At 38.1% G+C, this 19,666-nt stretch overlaps 1 protein-coding gene across 1 annotated transcript in view; it reads left to right on the plus strand.

Annotated features, from left to right (window-relative positions):
* The window catches only part of LOC150107016 (cell adhesion molecule Dscam1-like), a 754,963-nt gene that overhangs the window by 725,366 nt on the left and 9,931 nt on the right, over positions 1-19,666 (plus strand). The window lies entirely within an intron of this gene.

Raw genomic sequence — 19,666 nt, forward strand, 5'->3', positions numbered from 1 at the left:
AAGTACCCTATTTTCACAAATCAGCAGCTGAGAAGACTTCTCCACCCACATTTTTTGTTTTACACATGACAGTCTGGGATCACTTGTGCCTGTTGACGCTGTGATGAAAAGTGACCAATACATAAAAATATTGGAGAAAAGAGTGGTCCCATTGATCCAGAAAGACAAAGAACTCATCTTCCCACAGGATCTCGCTCCATTCCACACTTTAAAAAAAGTGAAAGAATTCCTCAAAAATAACAACATCCAATTGCTTCAGTGGCCAGGTAACTCTACTGACATTAACCCAATAGAAAATTAGTGGGCCATAGTGGAAAAGAGACTTTTTTATTTATTATTTATTATTATGTGACACCTCCAGGGAGTCCAAAGACTCATCGAGGGAGACAGCATCGAATGATCGACTCCTTCCAACTACTAACCGTGCTCAAACTTGCTTAACTTTTTGCTGAGCCATTAGTAGCAGAGGCTCTATCAATCGACCAAACTTTGGAAAGTTAAATTGTGATACAAAGGATAACTTAATACAATCCATTATAAAAGTGTGGTTTTGCGATGCAGAAATAAGAAAAATGTGTTCCACATTGGTAGAGTCCATGCTTAAGCGAATTACTCGTAGTGAACTTATTAGGATACAGGGGAGCATATATAAATTATTACATGAAGTTGGAGTTTAATTTTTTACTTATTTTCTTATGAAATTAAAATTTTTCTTTAAAATGTGGGTGTTCAGATTAATTTGTTCATGCCTGCATTACTTTTTTTTATGTTTGTTCCACCCACTGAAAAGTTGTAAACCTATAGCCCATCACACAATAGATGGACTAATTTTTGCTAACTTTGGCACATTTACTTCAGATCAGTTTAGATTATTATTATTATCATCATCATCATAACATGGACATCTTTACTGTGGTCTAAAGACTACTGCAGGAAGTCCATACTTACCACTACTTAGCCAGTACCTATCATGCCTCTCCCAGAAATCATTCACTGACTGCTTCTGGAGAACCCAAAATTCTGTTTCTCACACTTTCAAAATTCTGTTTTTCACACTCCTTGCTATTCATGCTCTTAATCAATTTCTTTGGGTGTTTTTTTTTTTTTTGGCGGGGGGGGGGGGGATCCCTTGCTCTCTCTCTCTTTCACACACCCATGGCCTATATTAAAAAAGTTCATCTATCCTTTAAAATCTTTTGTGATCAAAGTGGTGGTGGAAAATTTGGTTAGAAATAGAATACAGGATTGGGTTGATGTACATAAGATTCTCTACGATGGTCAGCATGGGTTTGTGAAGGGCAGGTCTTGTTTTAGCAATCTGTTTACATTTTATAAGGTGATGAATGTATTGAATAAGAGAGATTCATATACAGTGATTTTGTTGGACTTTACAAAGCCAGTTGATAGATAACCACATAACTGCATACCAAGAGGTAAGTGAATAAATAGAATATGAATGAAGTGTATGAATAGTAAAATCAAGCAAGCAGTGTTACAAAAGAAGGAAGGAAGGTCGAGACAGTTTGTAGTGAACAGATGCATGAAGAATATAAACTGTAGAAAAGTGACAAGCATTGTTAAAAAAGAAAAAGTAGAATATGAGAAGAGATTGGTCAAAGCTAATCCAAGGGAATTTTCTGCTATATGCGGCAAGTAAGAAGAAAAATAATTATGGCAGGTTGATGCTGGTGGATAGCTATGGTAGCAGAATAACCATAGCAAATGATATAGTGAAATTATTTATTGAACACTTCATCATTGTAGATAACAGTGGTGTGAATGATGCCATGCAACATGTAGAAGAGAGACAAGTATTAGGAGAATCAAAGGTGAAAGAATCACAGGTGTATCAAGTGTTGCTTGGATTAGATATTAACACGGCTGTGGGAATGGATGACATATCACCATGTATTTTGCCTTCTTTCCACTCCTTAGAAACCTTCTAAGGAGTGGAAAGAAAGCAAAATAATACCTCTCCACAAGCTTAGTTCTAGAATAGAAGTTTCCAATTATAGACCGGGCTGTATATCTGCAGATGTGATCAAAGTGTTGGATAAATTGGTTAGAAATAGAATGCGGGATTGGGTTGATGGACATATGATTCTCTATGATGGTCAGCATGGGTTTGTAAAGGGCAGGTCTTGTTTTGGCAGTCTGCTTACGTTTTATGATAAGGTGATGAATGTGTTGGATAAGAGAGATTCATATACAGTGATTTTCTTAGACTTTTCAAAGGCATTTGATAGATTACCACATGACTGATTGGTGTATAGGCTGCAGAAGATGGGATTAAATAGCAGACTGGTTGGATTGAAGATTGGCTTTCTGAAAGATACCAGTATTCTCAGAAAAGGAAGGTGAACAGTGGTGTGCTTCAGGATTCGGTTCTTGGGCCCCCTACTGTTTAACTCATTTGTTAATGATATTTTGTATGGATTGACTGGGGATCTTCAAATGTTTGCAGGCGATGCAAAATTATGTAGAATTATTGGTCTATTCAAATATTTCTGTAGAAATATTTGAATAGACTTTTAGTTTAGACAAATGAGTAGTGTTCCAATTTTAATATTAATAAATGCAAGATCTTATACTTTGAGATACAGAGATATAAGGCAACGTACTGTATTGGTGGAGTGATGATAGACATTGATTGAAATTTTGGGGGCACATTGCAAGTGTTGTAAAGACTGCACATTGTATTGCTGCTATGATAAAAAGTACATTGACATTGTAGGCATTGGAAGTGGTGGTAGTGCCTCTATATAAAGGATTGGTCAGACCAAACATGGACTATTATGCTCAAATCCGGTCATCACCGAGTTTTCATTGTGATGTGGAAACACTACAGAGTGTCCAAAGATGAATGATGAATGTGATATCAGGACTCTGGAGTGTAGGTTATGAAGAGTGTTTGAGGGAATGTGAATTACAGAAGTTGGTGGACAGGAAGAAAAGAGGAGATATGATAAAGATCTTCAAGTTAGTTAAGGGATTTTATCAGATTAATACAGAAGAAATTATATAAAAAAATGGATGTTAAGATGGGAAGAATGAGAGGCCATCCCTGGAAGTTGTATAAAGATGGAGTGAAGAAGTGTGTGAGGAGTAGATTTTTTATGTGGAGAGTTGTTGGTGAGTGGAATGCATTACCAGAGTGTATTGCGAATGCATGGAGTCCAAGTTCATTATTATTATTATTATTATTATTATTACGGGTATCTCCATGGAGTCAGTAGACTCATCGCGGGAGACCCAAGCTAGCAAAACAATATCTGTCATATCTCTTCTTGAATTCATTTACAGATGAAGAGCTCACAACAAAGTCAGGCAATGAATTCCACTCATTCACCACCCTCCAGGCAAAAAACCTTGTTCTGACACCTTTGTTAACCACACTCTTCTTTAATTTCCAGAGATGACCTCTTGTTCTTCCATCACTATCACACAGCTGGAACATTTCCCCTGCATCAATCCTATAAAAACCTTTTAGTAATTTGAATGTTTCTATCATATCCCCTCTTCTTCGCCTATCAACCAATCTCTGCAATCCACAAGCTCTCAATCTATCAATGTAGGGAGCATTTTTTATATCACTCACCAACTTGGTCACTCTTCTCTGAACCCTCTCCACAGCCTCCTCATCTCCAAGGAATCCAGGTGACCAGACCTGAGCACAGTAATCCAAATGTGGAAGTATCAATGCTTTATAAAGGGGAATAATAACCTCTTTATCTCTGGATGTCAGTGTGTTCCTCAACAACCAAGTAATCCTATGTGCAATCTTGGACACCTTAGCAATGTGTCCTCTGAACTTCATCTCCTTATCTACCAATACCCCTAAGTCCCTAGCCTCATCAATCTCTTGGAGTACCTTTCCATCGATGTAGTACACAGCTGGTAATCTTTTAATCCCAAAATGCAAGACTTTACACTTTTCCACATTGAACTGACATCCATTTCTTTTGCCCATTTTACCAGCTTATTTAAATCCTCCTGCAAACTTTCAACATCAGCTTGATTTTTTATTGCACTACACAACTTTGCATCATCAGCAAACAACTGAATATCTCCCTTTAAGCCGTTTCCTATATCATTTATATACAAATTAAACAACATTGGCCCAAGCACAGAGCCCTGAGGCACACCACTGGTCACCTGCCTCATTCTGGACTCGGCTCCTCCATACACCACCTTATGGTATCTCTCCCTGAGCCATTCTCCTATCCATATCACCAATTTAATATCCATTCCCATCTGCTCCAATTTGCGTAACAGTGTTCTATGGGGTATCCTGTCAAAAGCCTTAGCAAAATCCAGAAGTACCACTGTGTAGCCAGTTCCTTTGTCCAACTCTGATGTTATTCTATTATGGATAGTTAATAGATTGCTAAGGCAGGATCTACCTGTTAGACACATTGCCGGTTCAGTGGGCCTCCCACAACGAGCCTATTGAGTCCATAGAGGTTACCAAAATAATAATAATATACAATATGAATTCTATATAGAACTATATAGACTTTGCCAGTTCATGAGTATTTGACTAAAGTTTATAAAGCAGAACACCAGAATAAGATGATAACATTTGTTTTAATTTATTGTACACATACACACACAAGAGATGGATTACATTTGAACATCATCATCATCATCATCATCAAATTCCTGCCATGTACCCTCAAGGGGTGTACAGGATATGACAGTACTACATGAAAAAATTACATCATTACTAACTTCCTATCTACAATTTTCCTCCAAATCAGTCTGTTACTTGTCAAGACTCCAACATTATCAGATCTTATATTTCTATCGTCTAAGGCACTTTGTACCGTATCAATCCACCTATATCTTGGTCTTCCTCTGGGTCGTTTTCCTGCCAACCTGGCAGAGAACACTTGTTTTGCTAATCTTTCCTCTCCCATTCTATTTAAGTGACCATACCATCTGAGATTAGCTCTGCTAACGCATTCCTGGATGCTGACAATGTCAAGTTCTTTCCTAATATCCTCATTTTTAATATGATATTGCCATTGATGCCATCTGTTCACGCCTCTAATCTTTCTCAGGACTCTCATATCTGCAGTCTCTAGTCTTTGGTCAAGTGTTTTACTTCTGACCCAGCTCTCAGATCCATAAGTTAAAATTGGTTTGAACACAGTCTTGTATACAGCTAATTTAGTGTTCCGACTAATTTCTTTCTTATTCCATATGAATTTATTCAATTGACTTCCCACGATACCAGCTTTGCTGATTCTGTTGTCTATTTCTATATTTAGTTTACCATCTTCAGTAAAAATTGTGCCTAAGTAGCTGAAATGTTTTACTTGTTCCACAGGTTCTCCATTCACAACACAGTTGACATTTTCAATGATTCTGCCTATTTTCATTGTCTTTGTCTTTTTATTGCTGACCTTCATACCATATCTATTACAACAGCTATTCAATTTAGTCAGAGAATCTTGTAGACTTGTAGCGGATTTATTTAGAAGTATAACATCATCTGCATAAAGCAAAGAGCTGACATTAACATCTCCAATTTTGATATCATGTTTAATACCACTTTCCTTCATAATGTGATCCATATAGATAATGAATAATAGAGGGGCTAATGTACATCCTTGTCTCACACCAGATTTAACATTAAACCATCTTCCTGTACTTCCTTCAATTCTAACTGCTGACTCACAACTCAAATAAAGACTAAGTATTGCTTGATATAATGCCCCATTGACACCATATAACTGCAGCGTATTGAATAGCTTCTCTCTTGGCACCTTGTCATATGCCTTTTCCAAATCTACAAAACTTAAATACAGATCTTTGTTATATTCCCATGCTTTCTCGACTATTTGTCGTAAAGTGAAGATCTGATCCTGACAGCCTCTATTTGGCCTGAATCCAGCTTGTTCTTCACCAAGCTTTTCTTCCACAATTCTTCTCAACCGTTTCTCAAGTATACTTGCATAGATCTTGCCAGGAACACTCAGTAGGGAAATACCTCTGTAATTCTCACATTCAGTTTTATTTCCCTTTTTATATATGGGTACTATGAGAGCTCTACTCCAATCATCGGGAATTCGTCCCTCTGTCCAGGCTTTCTGAACTATGCAGTGCAGCCACTGTAAGACTCTTATACCACCATACTTCAGCATTTCTGGTCGAATATCATCTAATCCTGCTGCCTTTCCACATTTCAAGCCTTTGATGGCTTTTTCTACTTCAAGTATGGATATGTATTCCTGACTGCATGCCTGGTCAGTGTTTTTTATCACTGTGCTGTCATCACTGCTTGTTTCATTCAGCAGTTTTTCAAAGTAATTACTCCATACTTCAAGGATATCTTTTTCTCCTGTTTTCATTTCACCTTTATCATCTCTAATTCCTTTTACAGCACTCTTTCCTCCATTCCTAAGCTTCTTCAACAACCTCCAGAATATTTTGCCACCTTCTTGATATTTATTTTCTATATTCTTGCCAAAGTCCTCCCATGACTTTTGTTTAGCTAGTTTTACACACTGTTTAGCTTTCTTACATTTGTCTCTGTATTCTGTAAGAGTAAAAGCTGACTTATTTGCCAGGAACTTTTGATATGCTTTCTTCTTTTCCTTCACTGCCTCTTTAACTTCCTGTGTCCACCAGGGAGTTCTGATTTTTTTATCTTTGCACACAACCTCACCACATGCCTCTCTGGCAGAATCAATCAATGTTTCCTTCAGAGTTTGCCACTGAATCTCCAAGGTTTGATTCCTGTTCTCAAACTCTTTCATTTTCTTTTCAATACAACATTTGAATTCAATTCAACAATTCAACATTTCAATTCAACATTTGAACATAGAATATATATATATATACAGTAGAACCTTGGTTGTTGAACATAATTTATTCCTCAAGGCTATTTGGAAACCGATTTGTTTGAAAACTGATTCGGTAATTTGATAACTGAAACCATAAGAATTAATGTTAAATGGATTAATCCATTCCCGAACCACAGATTATTTCTTATTTAAACATTTTTAACTAAGTATTATTATTATTATTATTATTCAGGCCTCCAAGGAGTCAAAAGACTCATTGAGGGAGGTCCTTCCTAAGACATAAAGTCTGTCAAGACTCATCGAGGGGAGGTCCCCCCCCCTGAGAAACACAAAGTCTATCATACCACTCTTTAAACTCACTGACCGTTCTCGCTCCCACCACTCCATCAGGCAATGCATTCCATGGCTCAACCACCCTCCACACAAAGAAACCACTCCTTACCCTCTTGCTCACAGTTTCCTTTCATAACTTCCAGGGATGGCCTCTTGTCATCACTCCTTCCCGCTGTTCAACCAAGCTAAAGAACTCCCCAGTGTCAACCCTGTAACCACCTCTCAACAGTTTAAAAGTCTCAATCATATCACCTCTCCTTCTTCTATCCACCAAACTCTGCAGTCCACATTCTCTCAGCCGATCCTCATAACTATCCTTGTACAGTCCTGAAACCATCTTTGTCATCCGTCTTTGTATCCTTTCCACAGTTAATTTATCCCCTTCAAATCCTGGGGACCAAATCTGAGAACAATAGTCCAAGTGTGGTCTGATCAGAGACTTATACAACGGAATGATAACCCTCTTATCTCTGCAGGTCAGTGTCCTTCTCATAATAGCAGCAATCCTCTGTGTTACCTTCACCACCTTTGCAATATATCCCCTAAACTTCAGGTTTCTATCAATCATCAACCCCAGATCTCTTGTCTCCCCTACTTCCTCCAGTATAACTCCTCCCATAGAGTATGCAGCATCCCATCGATGTTTCCCAAACCTCAAGACCTTACATTTTGCTGCATTAAACTGACATCCCAATTCATTTGCCCATCTATCTAGCTTATTTAAATCCTCTTGCAGGGCTACCACATCTGCACTATTACTAATAATCCTTCCCAGCTTCGCATCATCCACAAACAACTGAATATCCCCCCGCAATCCACTGGCTTTGTCATTGATATAAAGGTTAAACAATATAGGTCCTAGTACTGAGCCCTGTGGGACCCCACTTGTAACCCTCTGCCTCCTGGAAACTGTTCCACCATACACAACTCTCTGATACCTATCAGACAGCCAATCCTGAATCCAGTTGATCAATCTGACATCCAGACCCATGTGCTGCAACTTAAATATCAGCTTATCATGTGGCACCCTGTCAAATGCCTTCGCCAAGTCTAAGAAAATTGCAGTATATGCCTTTCCCTCATCTAATGTTCTTGAAACTTTATTATAAAAGGGTAGCATATTGTTAAAACAAGAGTGTCCTTTCACAAATCCATGTTGATTCTCACAGATAACATTACCCTCATCTGCCCAATGCTGTATAGGTCCCTCACTACTTTCTCCAAGATCTTAACAACTACTGATGACACACAGACTGGCCTATAATTAGACACTTCCAGTCTGTTATCACCCTTATGCAATGGCACTATCTTACCTTCCTTCCATTCCCTGGGCACCTTTGCTAAAGCCAGACTTTCATTGAAAAGTCACGTTAAAGGCACTGTCAATTCCCTAGCACATTCTCTCAAAACTCGTGGTGAAATACCATCCAGTCCCACAGCTTTACTGACATCCAGAGTACTCAGTATCTTAAACACACTCTCCTCCTGTACCTCCAGACCTCGAACCAGTCCTATCCCTCTAGCATTAAAACTGACTCCTCTAGGATGAAATACTCCAATAAAGTGTTCATTGAACAATTCCACTATGTCCTCTGCATCAGTCACTCTATTCCCATTTTTATCCCACAATATCATTCTTCCACAGTCATTTCTCCTCCTACTGGCCACATAGCTAAAAAATTCCCTAGGATTTTCTTTGGATCTTAGGGCCAATCTCCTCTCATATTCCAGTTTCGCTTTCCTTACCACACTAGTCACTCTTCTGGCCTGTGTCTTATATTCCTCATGCATCTCTTCACCTGTCTCCTTATATCTCTTCCATAGCCTCTTTTTCGCATGCAATTCCTGCATAATATTGTTTGTCATCCAGTTTACTCCAAATTGTGTCCTCTTCTTCACTCATGGTATACAACTTACCATTGCTGATAACAAATATTCTTTCACAATTTCCCACGCACTAGTGATATCCCAGCCTTCCAATTCCTGCCTCCATGAAACTTCCCGAAGTTGACGTCTAAGACTATTATAATCACCTGCCTTATAATTCCACATAAGTTCCCGTCTCTTTGATACTCTTGCATGTCTATTCATTTTTCAAGTCAACACCATATGGTCACTCTCTCCAACTGGTGGGAGAGACGTCAACTCAGTTATTATCAACTCTTCTGATGCTATAACCAAATCCAAAACTTTTGAATCTCTTGTTCCCTCTGTTACATGTTGCCTAAGACATTTGTCCCTCAAGAATTCTAGAAATTCCATGCCCCTATTGCTACATGCATCTTCCTCACTCCAATTTATACTACTGAAGTTAAAATCTCCCATAACAATCATTCTTCTTGCACTTGCCAAACTTAGCTGTCTAAACATCTCCTGGTCCCCATCCTCTGTGCTGGGTCTGTAGCAACACCCCACTAAATATCCTGTCTTGCCTACCTCTACCTCACACCATACGCTCTCAAAATCATTTGTCTCACTTCCTTCCAAATTCTCCACTCTTAGAGGACATAGGTCATCACTTATCATAAGCAGTACGCCACCACCATGCTTTCCCCTCCTATCTTGACGAAAAATGCTATACCCAGCGACTTCTATTCCTGTTGTTATATCCCCTTCTGTAAACCACATCTCAGTGATCGCAATAATTTTTGGCCAGGCTAATGCTATCTGCGCCACAATTCCTCTCCCTTATCCCGGATACTCCTGGCATTAGTATAAAGCACATAAATGCCATTGTTTCTATTCCCAGCATTATCCCTTCTAGACTCCACTGGGCTCAGTGTTACCTTACATTGTCTCCCTCCTCCCAAGTATCCATTCCCACAAGAGGCCACCCCTGCTATCATCCTCCCTGGGACACACTGACTCGTGCAGAACAGCAATCTCTCCAGATGCCTACGTCCTTCCTCATTCAAATGTAAACAGTCTCTCGCATACAATTCCTCTCTTTCCTCAAACGCACTCCAAGCATCCACATATACCAGTCCTCTCCTGTCACACATTCTCGCTATTATGCCATTCAATATCACCGCTCTTCTGCTCAGCTCATCATTATCATACCTAGGCAACACGCACACTATTTTTCCTCTCTCTGTCTTCTTCCGTACAGTCTCAAGCAAAAATCTCATATCTCTCGCTGCCCGACTTACATTACCACTCAAGTCATTCGTTCCTACCATCACAATCATCTCATCCACCCTTTCACCTCTCTTAATTGCCATAGCCACCCTTTCTATTGTTCCTCCTGGCAAACACTCCTCATGCATCCTATCTTGAACACAACGGATCATTGAGTCGCCATACATTATACCTCTTACCATTCCCTCGCTCCTATTGTTTCCATTCTCTCCTCTTCTTTCATTCCCATACCTCTCTCTTCTACTGTTTCCATTCTCTCCTCTTCTAGCACTCCCATACATCTCTCTCATTCCCTCTCTCCTACTGTTTCCATATTACAACGTCACTAGTTTATACATTAAAATAAATTTTAATATACTTCAATATTTCGGCAACGTAACATTGCCATTTTCAAGAAACTTAAGAACAAGACACGTGCATGCAGGCACAACAAACAGTAAATGAGGAAGAAGCAGTTTGTTTGGCCAGAGTAGGACAGCTTACAGCTGCAAGGGACCTGGTATACACCAGGTAGGTCAGTAGTAAGCTGTCCTACTTTGGCCAAACAGGCAGGACAGCCAATATCAGAATTTCAGAACACAAGGACTACATCTGGTTTCACCAGTACAGCCACTCTGGTCTTGCTGACCATGTGCTGGATACCTGCCATAGAATACATTGAAAGAAAGCCATGATAGTACACTGTAGTAAATACAAGTATGAAAGGCTTTTCATGGTATCAACTTCAGCCCTAAGAAACAATCCGAACCTCAACAAATTTGGCTACATGAGACTGCCTCAAATTTGGGAAACCTACATCAGAAGACCTTCCGCCCAATCGCCCAAGAATACCAACATTGCCTGCTAGGGGGGCACCATCAAGACTTTAGGAGAAATAATAGCTTCCTGCTTCTTCCTCATTTACTGTTTGTTGTGCCTGCATGCACGTGTCTTGTTCTTAAGTTTCTTGAAAATGGCAACGTGACGTTGCCGAAATATTGAAGTATATTAAAATTTATTTTAATGTATAAACTAGTGACGTTGTAATTTCCTTAAATTACTTAGTTAAAAAAAATATTTAAACCTTTATAACAGTACTTGCATAAAATTGTATACAAAAACAATTAAAATGCATAAAATCTTACACAAAAAGAACAAATACAATAAATAGATAAAATATAGATGAAAATTGATCACCTCTTTATTTTTGAGTATTGTATATATGGTTGATTTCATCATACCAAGCTACATAGCAAGATCCGAGACACGAACCACATTTCATGTTTGGATATGATTTCTTTTTACACCTCTGTCGTGGTTGGTTCTCACACTCTCCCAGCATACATCTCAGCCCATGGAGCATGTGGTTGCCAGTTTGCTTGTTCGGAAACCAGTGTCTTTGTGTTTGGAAAATATGTCTGGGAACTAATTTGTTCAAGATGAGATTCATTCGACAACCGAGGTTCCACTATATATATGTTACGGTTAAAGTGATAAATCTGATTATTATTAATAATTACCGGTTAAAGTGAATAATTTACGAGAATTAATCACTTTAACTGGTTAAAATGAATAATTCCTAGAGGAGTCTGGTAAATGTAATAAAAATATGTTTATAGGTTTTATATATAGGTTTTCATTCTCAATAGAAATTATAACAGGTTAGGTTAGGTTAGTTTATAATGAAAAAAGTAAGGAAAGTACTTCTTTTGTACTCAATGAAATCAGAAATCATTATAAACTAACCTGGATGTCGCATGTCGAACCAGAGTGTAGTCGTAGTTTGTCGTGGGCAGATTAATGGGGATGAAAGATTGCCCATGACAAACTATGACTACACTCTGGTTCGACATGCAACATCCAGGTTAGTTTAGGTTAGGTTAGTTTATAATGATTTCTGATTTCATTGAGTGCAAAAGAAGTACTTTCCTTACTTTTTTCATTATAAACTAACCTAAGCTGTTATAATTTCTATTGAGAATGAAAACCTATATACAAAACCTATAAACATTTTTTATTACATTTAGCAGACTCCTCTAGGAATTATTCACTTTAACTGGTAATTATTAATAATAACCGGATTTATCACTTAAACCGTAACATATATATATATATGTACAAACAAAAGAGATGAGTTACATTTGAACACCGAATAATGTAGGCATCTGGAGAAACTGTTTCTGAATAAATGAGTAAGTTAGGGCAGGAAAACTAGAATTGCAGGGATAGCCTTATATGGGAATGATGGCTGGAGAAATGAAAGGGCATTTGCTGTATGTCAGAGACGAGTTTAGTATGCATGGAGTAATAGCTATAAAAATACTGGCAATACACTTTTTTTTCTATACAAATGATAGGAGCATTAGGAATAAGGAAATGGATTTGTGGCATTAATTGACTAAGTCTCTCCAAGGATTGTTGGTATTATTGAAACTTCTGAGGAGGATTCTTTCTTTTAAGGTTACATGGTGGTCAGCATTCATAGTGAAGAATTTATGGAGACACAACACAAGTTAGAATAATTACTTTACTTACTTTCTTAATGATAAGTAAAGGCTGGAGAAATGAAAGGACATTTACTATATGTCAAAGACAGGTGGAGTATGCATGGAGTAATAGCTATATAAATACTGGCAATACACTGGTTTCTATACAAATGATAGGAGCATTAGGAATAAGGAAATGGATTTGTGGCATTAATTGACTCAGTCTCTCCAAGGATTGCTGGTATTGTTGAAACTTCTGAGGAGAGACTGATTCGGCAGTCAGCATTCATAGTGAAGAATTTATGGAGACACAACACACGTTAGAATAATTACTTTACTTGCTTTCTTAATGATAAATAAAGTAATTATTCTAATGTGTGTTGTGTCTCCATAATTCTTCACAATGAATTCTGAGGAGGATCTTCTAATGGGGATAGAAATTGAAGGATGTAGCATATTTTAGGAGGATAGGTAAGGTAAATGCAGGAGTGGAGTGTTATTCATGATAACAGATGAGTTGTGCCCTCTCAGTGGCACATCTCATCTGAATCATAATGGAAATGACACTAATGGCTCTGAGAATATATTATGCAAGATAGAAGTTTATAGGACAAGATGTGAGATGTTGCTTTAGACAAGGGAATATAGATGATGATGTGCATAAAATGCTTAGGCAAATTAGTTTGGTAGGTGATCATTAAGGGAAACTTCAACTATAGCAATAAAACTGGGAACTAAATTTATGGACTTCTTGAGGGACAACTGTCTTTGGTAGCATGTGATGGAGGGAACATAAGAATCAAACGTTTTGGACTTGGTCATGGTGTCAGAGGATCTGATTGTGAAGATGTCATTCTTCACACCAGTTGATGAGAATAACCATATAGTCCTTGACTTGGAGGATGGATAGGATTGTAAACGTATCAAGACAGAAGATATTTATGTGAAATTATACTAGAGCACACAACTATCATAGACTTAGAAATCAAATCTGATTGTATACCTTGAGTAAAGAAGATAATGCAGTTTGGTGTCAAATGGATGACTAGAGAAATTAATCAACAATTGCAAATGAAAATATTATAAAAAGATTATAGAGAGAGGTCAAAAACACTTGCCTGAGAAATATAAGACTCAGGCTAGAAAGGTAACTAGTACTGTTAGGAGAGAAAAAATAGGAGAGCACCTAGTGCTGCATTTCAAGCAGAATCCCAAGGAATTTTTTTGCTATGCGGCCAGTGGGCAGAAAAATGTCTGTGGACAGGTTACCCTGCTGGATGAGGATGGGACAATTGTGACCAAGGCAAATGACAGTTGAACTGTTAAACGATCACTTTATTAGAATGTTCCATTCTGCCAAAGCAGGCTCTATTCTTAGAGGGATAAGATGGGATGAAGCATTAGAAGTAAATGAAGATGATGTATTCCTAATTTCTGAGTATGCTGTCATTAAGATAGGATAACTAGATGGAATTTCATCATGCATTTTAAGAAAATATGCTGTTGAACTAACCATAATATTAACCTGGATGTTTAATGAAAGTCTTGCAATGGGGAAAGTTTCTGAAGAGTGGAAGGAGGGTAAGATAGTGACATTGCATGAAGTGGTGGTAGAATGGGATCATATCATGTGAAAATGGGTGGAATGGGATCAAGATATGTTCATAACTAAGATAGTTTTTGCCACTGATGGGAGAGTAATCATACTATCTTGACTTGGGATGTTGACAAACATGTGAAACTGTAAGGCATGTGATTATGACAAACTTAGGACACAGCTTGAAGCAATACCATAGATAAAAATCTGCAAGGGAAGGGTGTTAGCAGTGCATGGGATAGAATATTCACTTTTAAAGAACACCTAGTGAAAGTAGCTCAGAAAATAAAAACTTGTAATAATGTAATTCAGAAGCTGGCTGGTTTAGCTTGGGGTGCAGATGCTGAAGCCTTAAATCTATCTGCTTTGGCCTTGACTCAACAGTGTTCATACTTCTAAGGTGGACACCCAACTTAATCAAACAATGAGAATAATAACAGGAACTATAAGATCTACACCAAATTATTGATTCTCTGTGATCAGTAATCTTAACTTATGCAGAAAAGCATCTCTTGCTAAATTATGGACAAATTAGCCAACAATGTTAACCTACCTATCCACAAAGACATACAAAATCTCTCTACAAGGAGACTAAAATCAAGAAATCCTAGTTGGAGAACAGCAAAGGAATTAATAGGTGAATCTTTCGACTTGACTGATAGATGGAAATAGAAATGGTACCAACACTATAAAAATACCAGATTAGTTATATTGGACCCTACATCTAAACTACCTGGATTTGGACTACCACGTCATCTTTGGACAACCTTAAACTGCATTAGAACTGGTCATGGCAGATGTCAACACCATCTGCATAAATGGAAATGAACAAACTCTCCTGCTTGTGGCTGCAGCCATCACTCTCAAACTATTGACCATATTTTACTGGACTGTCTGATATATGCTTTTAAGAGCACTATACAAGATATACATAATGTTACAACAGTAGCTATAAACTGGCTTGAAAATTTCTTTGTAAAACTTTCTTTCGTGTGGCTTTTAGTTGTCATACATCTCTTACATTGGTGCATTGTGTTTTCTCGCTGTATTTTACCATCATACAATAAATAAATAAATAAAGTGCATGGGAGATAGTCAATGAATATCTAAAGGATGTTGGAAGTTTATTTTGCACTTGGTTAGACTATAATAAATTTAGTTTAATCCTTTATCCAGGTGTAAGCAAACAAAGTTTGCGCCCGAAAATATCTTCAGGACTGAGGTAAGGTGGTACATCCCTTGGCAACTCGCAGCAAAGGTGGGCCAAGCTCTCATCACTCCTTGTCTCTCTATCTCCCATAATGCAAAGCTCATCTCCTTGCAAACATGTATACTGCTATGCATTAAGGGAAGGGGCACTACCCAGACCGGTTTCAACCTTTGTATAGGTGAAGCAGGCTCTAAAAATAAGACGATCCCGAAAGATCGTCCGACTCTGCATTGTTCCACTCAGTGATAGGCTCACCCCATCACCGAGAAGAACTTCTCAGCATTGGCTCTACCCAGTGGCAGGCTCACCACACCACCAAGCATAGCCATAATCTCAGCAGTGGCCCCACTCAGAGACAAGCAAAAACCTATCCCAAAGCTGAGCCTCTCAGAACCCAAGCCTAACCCGCACCGGTTTCAACCCTCTTTGGGATCTCATCAGTGAGTAGGTAGACCTGGACCAGTTTCGACCTTTATTGAGGTCTCATCAGTGGGAGGCAGACCCAGAGTGGGGTGATACTAGGGCAGAAGCAATAGAGAGGTCATATTTACCTATACGAGTTGCCAACCGGTGTACCACCTTATTATTAAATTACTCTGGATTTAAAGAAAGATGTTGGAAGTTTATTTTGCACTTTGTTAGACTATAATAAATTTAGTTTAATCCTTTATCCAAGGCACCTGAAAATATTTTCAAGACTGAGGTAAGGTGGTACATCCCTTGGCAAATTGGTGTAGGTAAATATGCCCTATCTATTGCTTCTGCCCTAGTATCACCACTCTGGGTCTGCCTCCCACTGATGAGACCTCAATAAAGGTCAAAACCGGTCTGAGTAGTGCCCCTTCCCTTAATGCATAGCAGTATACATGTCTGCAAGGAGATGTGCTTTGCATTATGGGAGATACAGAGACAAGGAGTGATGAGAGCTTGGCCCACCTTTGCTGCGAGTTGCCAAGGGATGTACCACGTTACCTCAGTCCTGAAGATATTTTCAAGCGCAAACTTTATTTGCTTACACTTGGATAAAGGATTAAACTAAATTTATTATAATATCTAAAGGAAGTGATATTAGAATGTACACCTAAATTTAGTAGGATAAATCAGGTAACAATTAGATGGGTGAGTAGTATCATTAAGCAGAAGCTGAAAAAAAGAAGATATTGTGGAGGGTATATAAGAAAGGTGATCAGCAAGCTAAGAAGTGATACAAAACTCAGTCAAAGGTAAGATGATCACAAATTTTGTAATATGAATCACTTTTGTGATTCATATTACAAAAGCTATTCATGCTGTTCACCAAAATCTGCTCATGCTAGAAGTTTTACTATTAATAAGTGCAAGGTGTTTCATTTTGAGTGCAGAAATATAAGGCTGTGTAATATATTGATGGCACTGTACTAGTGCCATCAAAATAAGAAGTGGATGAGATTTGAGAGTGATGTTTAGTAAACTTAAAGGTTAGAGGACATATTGCAAGTGTTGTAAAGACTGCACATTGTAGTGCTGCTATGATAAGAAGTACCCTGACATGTAGGGATGAGGAGGTAGTTCAGCCACTGTATAAAGCAGCGGTCAGACCGCACTTGGACTATTGTTCTGAAATTTGGTCACCTGGTTTCATTGTGATGTGGGAAATTGGAGAGAAGTTGAAGGAATATAGATTGCAGAGTTTGGCGGATAGGAGGAAAAGAGGTGATGTAGAGATGTTTAAGTTAGTGAGTGGATTTTATTGGATTAATCCACCAGAGACTTCCTTGGAAGTTATGTAAGAGTGTGGTGAAGAATGGTGTGAGAAGTAGATTTTTTACATGGAATACTGTGAGTGAATGGAATGTATTACTGGAATATGTTGTTAATGTAGAGAGTGTTAAAGATTTTAAGATCCAGTACAATAAATATGTTATCAGTTGAATGAACCTCCCATAATGAGACTGCTGACTCCATGGAGGATGTAATAATAATATACAAAGGTTGTATAACTTATTCATTATTACAAAAAAAAAAGAAAAGTTAATTATGATTATTTCCCAAAACTTTGAGAATGACATAGAGTCAGAGCAGTAAGAACCCATTGTTTCCCTTTGAAGTCTGCACTATTATGTTGTCTCCTGTTATCTCAGCTTGTATATTACAAGAATGTGCAAAGGAATTGTCAATGCCTCTTAGTAGGTTATTTAATTTAGGTCATTTAAGTCTCAGCTTTGGCAAAGTTGCAAGGTCGTGGAAGGATGGCTAAAAATAGTTCCGTTGCATACAGAGGGTTCCAAAACTGGTAACAAATTATAGACAAATCAATATCTTGGGAGTGATGGTAAATATATTAGAAAAGTTGGTCAAAGAATTTAGGAATGGGTGGTTATGAATATGATACTCTTTGGGAAGTGGGATCATAGCTTTGTTAAGATTTAGTCACGTCTTAGTAATTTACTGATTTTTTTTAATAATAGAATAATGGTTGTTTCGATAAAAGGAATGATTATATGATGATGATGCTGGATTTTGCATAGGCATTTGATAGGATGCCACATGGAACTCTATTATGCAAATTGGAACAAATAGTGACAGATTCAGAGTTGTTGATATGGAAGAAGGGCAGCTGATAGACAGATACCAAAGATCAGTATATGGAGAAACAGAATCCAGGAGAAAGTAGGTGACTAGTGGTGTGCCACGAGGTCCATGTTTGGGCAACTTCTATTTAATTTGAACATAAATGATTTGAGGGGACATATTCAGTTGTTTGCTTCATCCATAGATTCATTGGATGATATCCTCAGATGCTGTATAATTACCAACTCCTCAGTGATATGCCACACCAGTCTTTGCCAGGTGATGCTGTTGTATATTTTTTCTGATGGCTTCAAAGCTCTAAGACCAGTCACTCCAGACACACCATCCATCCATCTCATTGAGGGTCTATCACTTCCTCTTTTTTCCAAGAACTTTACCTGCTATTATTGTTTGGGGAAGTCCTTCTTCCATTCTATCGATGATCCTTTTTAGCACCCCTCCATTTGCCTGTCTTTCAATATATGAGATCCGTAACAATCTCCTATAACACCATATCTCAAAATTAGCTCTCCTTTTCCTTTCACACTTCTTAGTTACTCAGTTTCACATCCATAAGTCACTATTGGAAAAAAAAAAACAGTTTCTGTTCAGAATCCTCAGCTTTCTTCCTATGCAGAAAGATTCAGCTTCCAGATTTCAGACAAGTTTCTGACTGTTGTTTTAGCCATTTCTAATTTTGTGATAGCTTATGAACAGCAATTCTTCACATTAATGATGGATCCCAGTTACTTAAATTTGCTGACGTCCTCAATATTTCTCCATTAAGGTATACTTGTTTGTCAAGAGCTTCCCTGTCTCTATTTCCCTTGAGAACCATAATCTTTGTCTTGCTGGGGTTCAGTTTAACTCTGTCAAGGATTTTCTAGTCGTTACAAAGGCGTACTGTATCTTCAGTGTACCTGCCATCTATCCTATCACTGTCTTAAGCTCATCAAGTGCTACATGCATCATATCCTCAGCATAGATAGGTGGTGAGAAGAAAGTAGGCATCCTTGCCTAACTCCCCTGCCTACCTGAAGCCAATCAATTAATCTAACCATTTTTATTTATTTATTTTCATTTTTTTTAATGTTGAGCCCATACACAAGAGGTTAGTTGATTAACCTATAGTAGATTAGTACCATATGTGGGTAGTGGACTGAGAAAGGAGAAACTTGTTTACATTTCATTTAAAAGCCTGTGAATTGTATCCTTAGGAAACAGATCAGGGGAAGACTGTTCCACAATACAGCAGTAGTAGGGATGAAGGAGGAGAAAAAGAAACTTGTTCTGTGGGTTTCAAGGTGTACTCTGAAGGGATGTTGGGCAGCAGCTGCACGTGTGCCAACGGGCTTAGTACTAAGTGAGGGAATTATTGATGCAATTTCAGATTAACATTTGCCATGGAAATATTTATAGAATACACAAATTACAGAAATCAAACGTCTGTATGAAAGTGGGAGGAGTGAGTTGGTAAGAGATGGGTCATTAATCAATCTAATTGCTCTCCTCTGTATTGAGTCAAGCATTCTGAGAGAGCTCTTAGGTGCCCACTCCAAAT

Source organism: Typopeltis vanoorti, chromosome 5, assembly GCF_054136105.1.
Source record: "Typopeltis vanoorti isolate ZY-2024b chromosome 5, IOZ_Tvanoo_1.0, whole genome shotgun sequence".
In the NCBI taxonomy this organism is placed as follows: domain Eukaryota; kingdom Metazoa; phylum Arthropoda; class Arachnida; order Uropygi; family Thelyphonidae; genus Typopeltis; species Typopeltis vanoorti.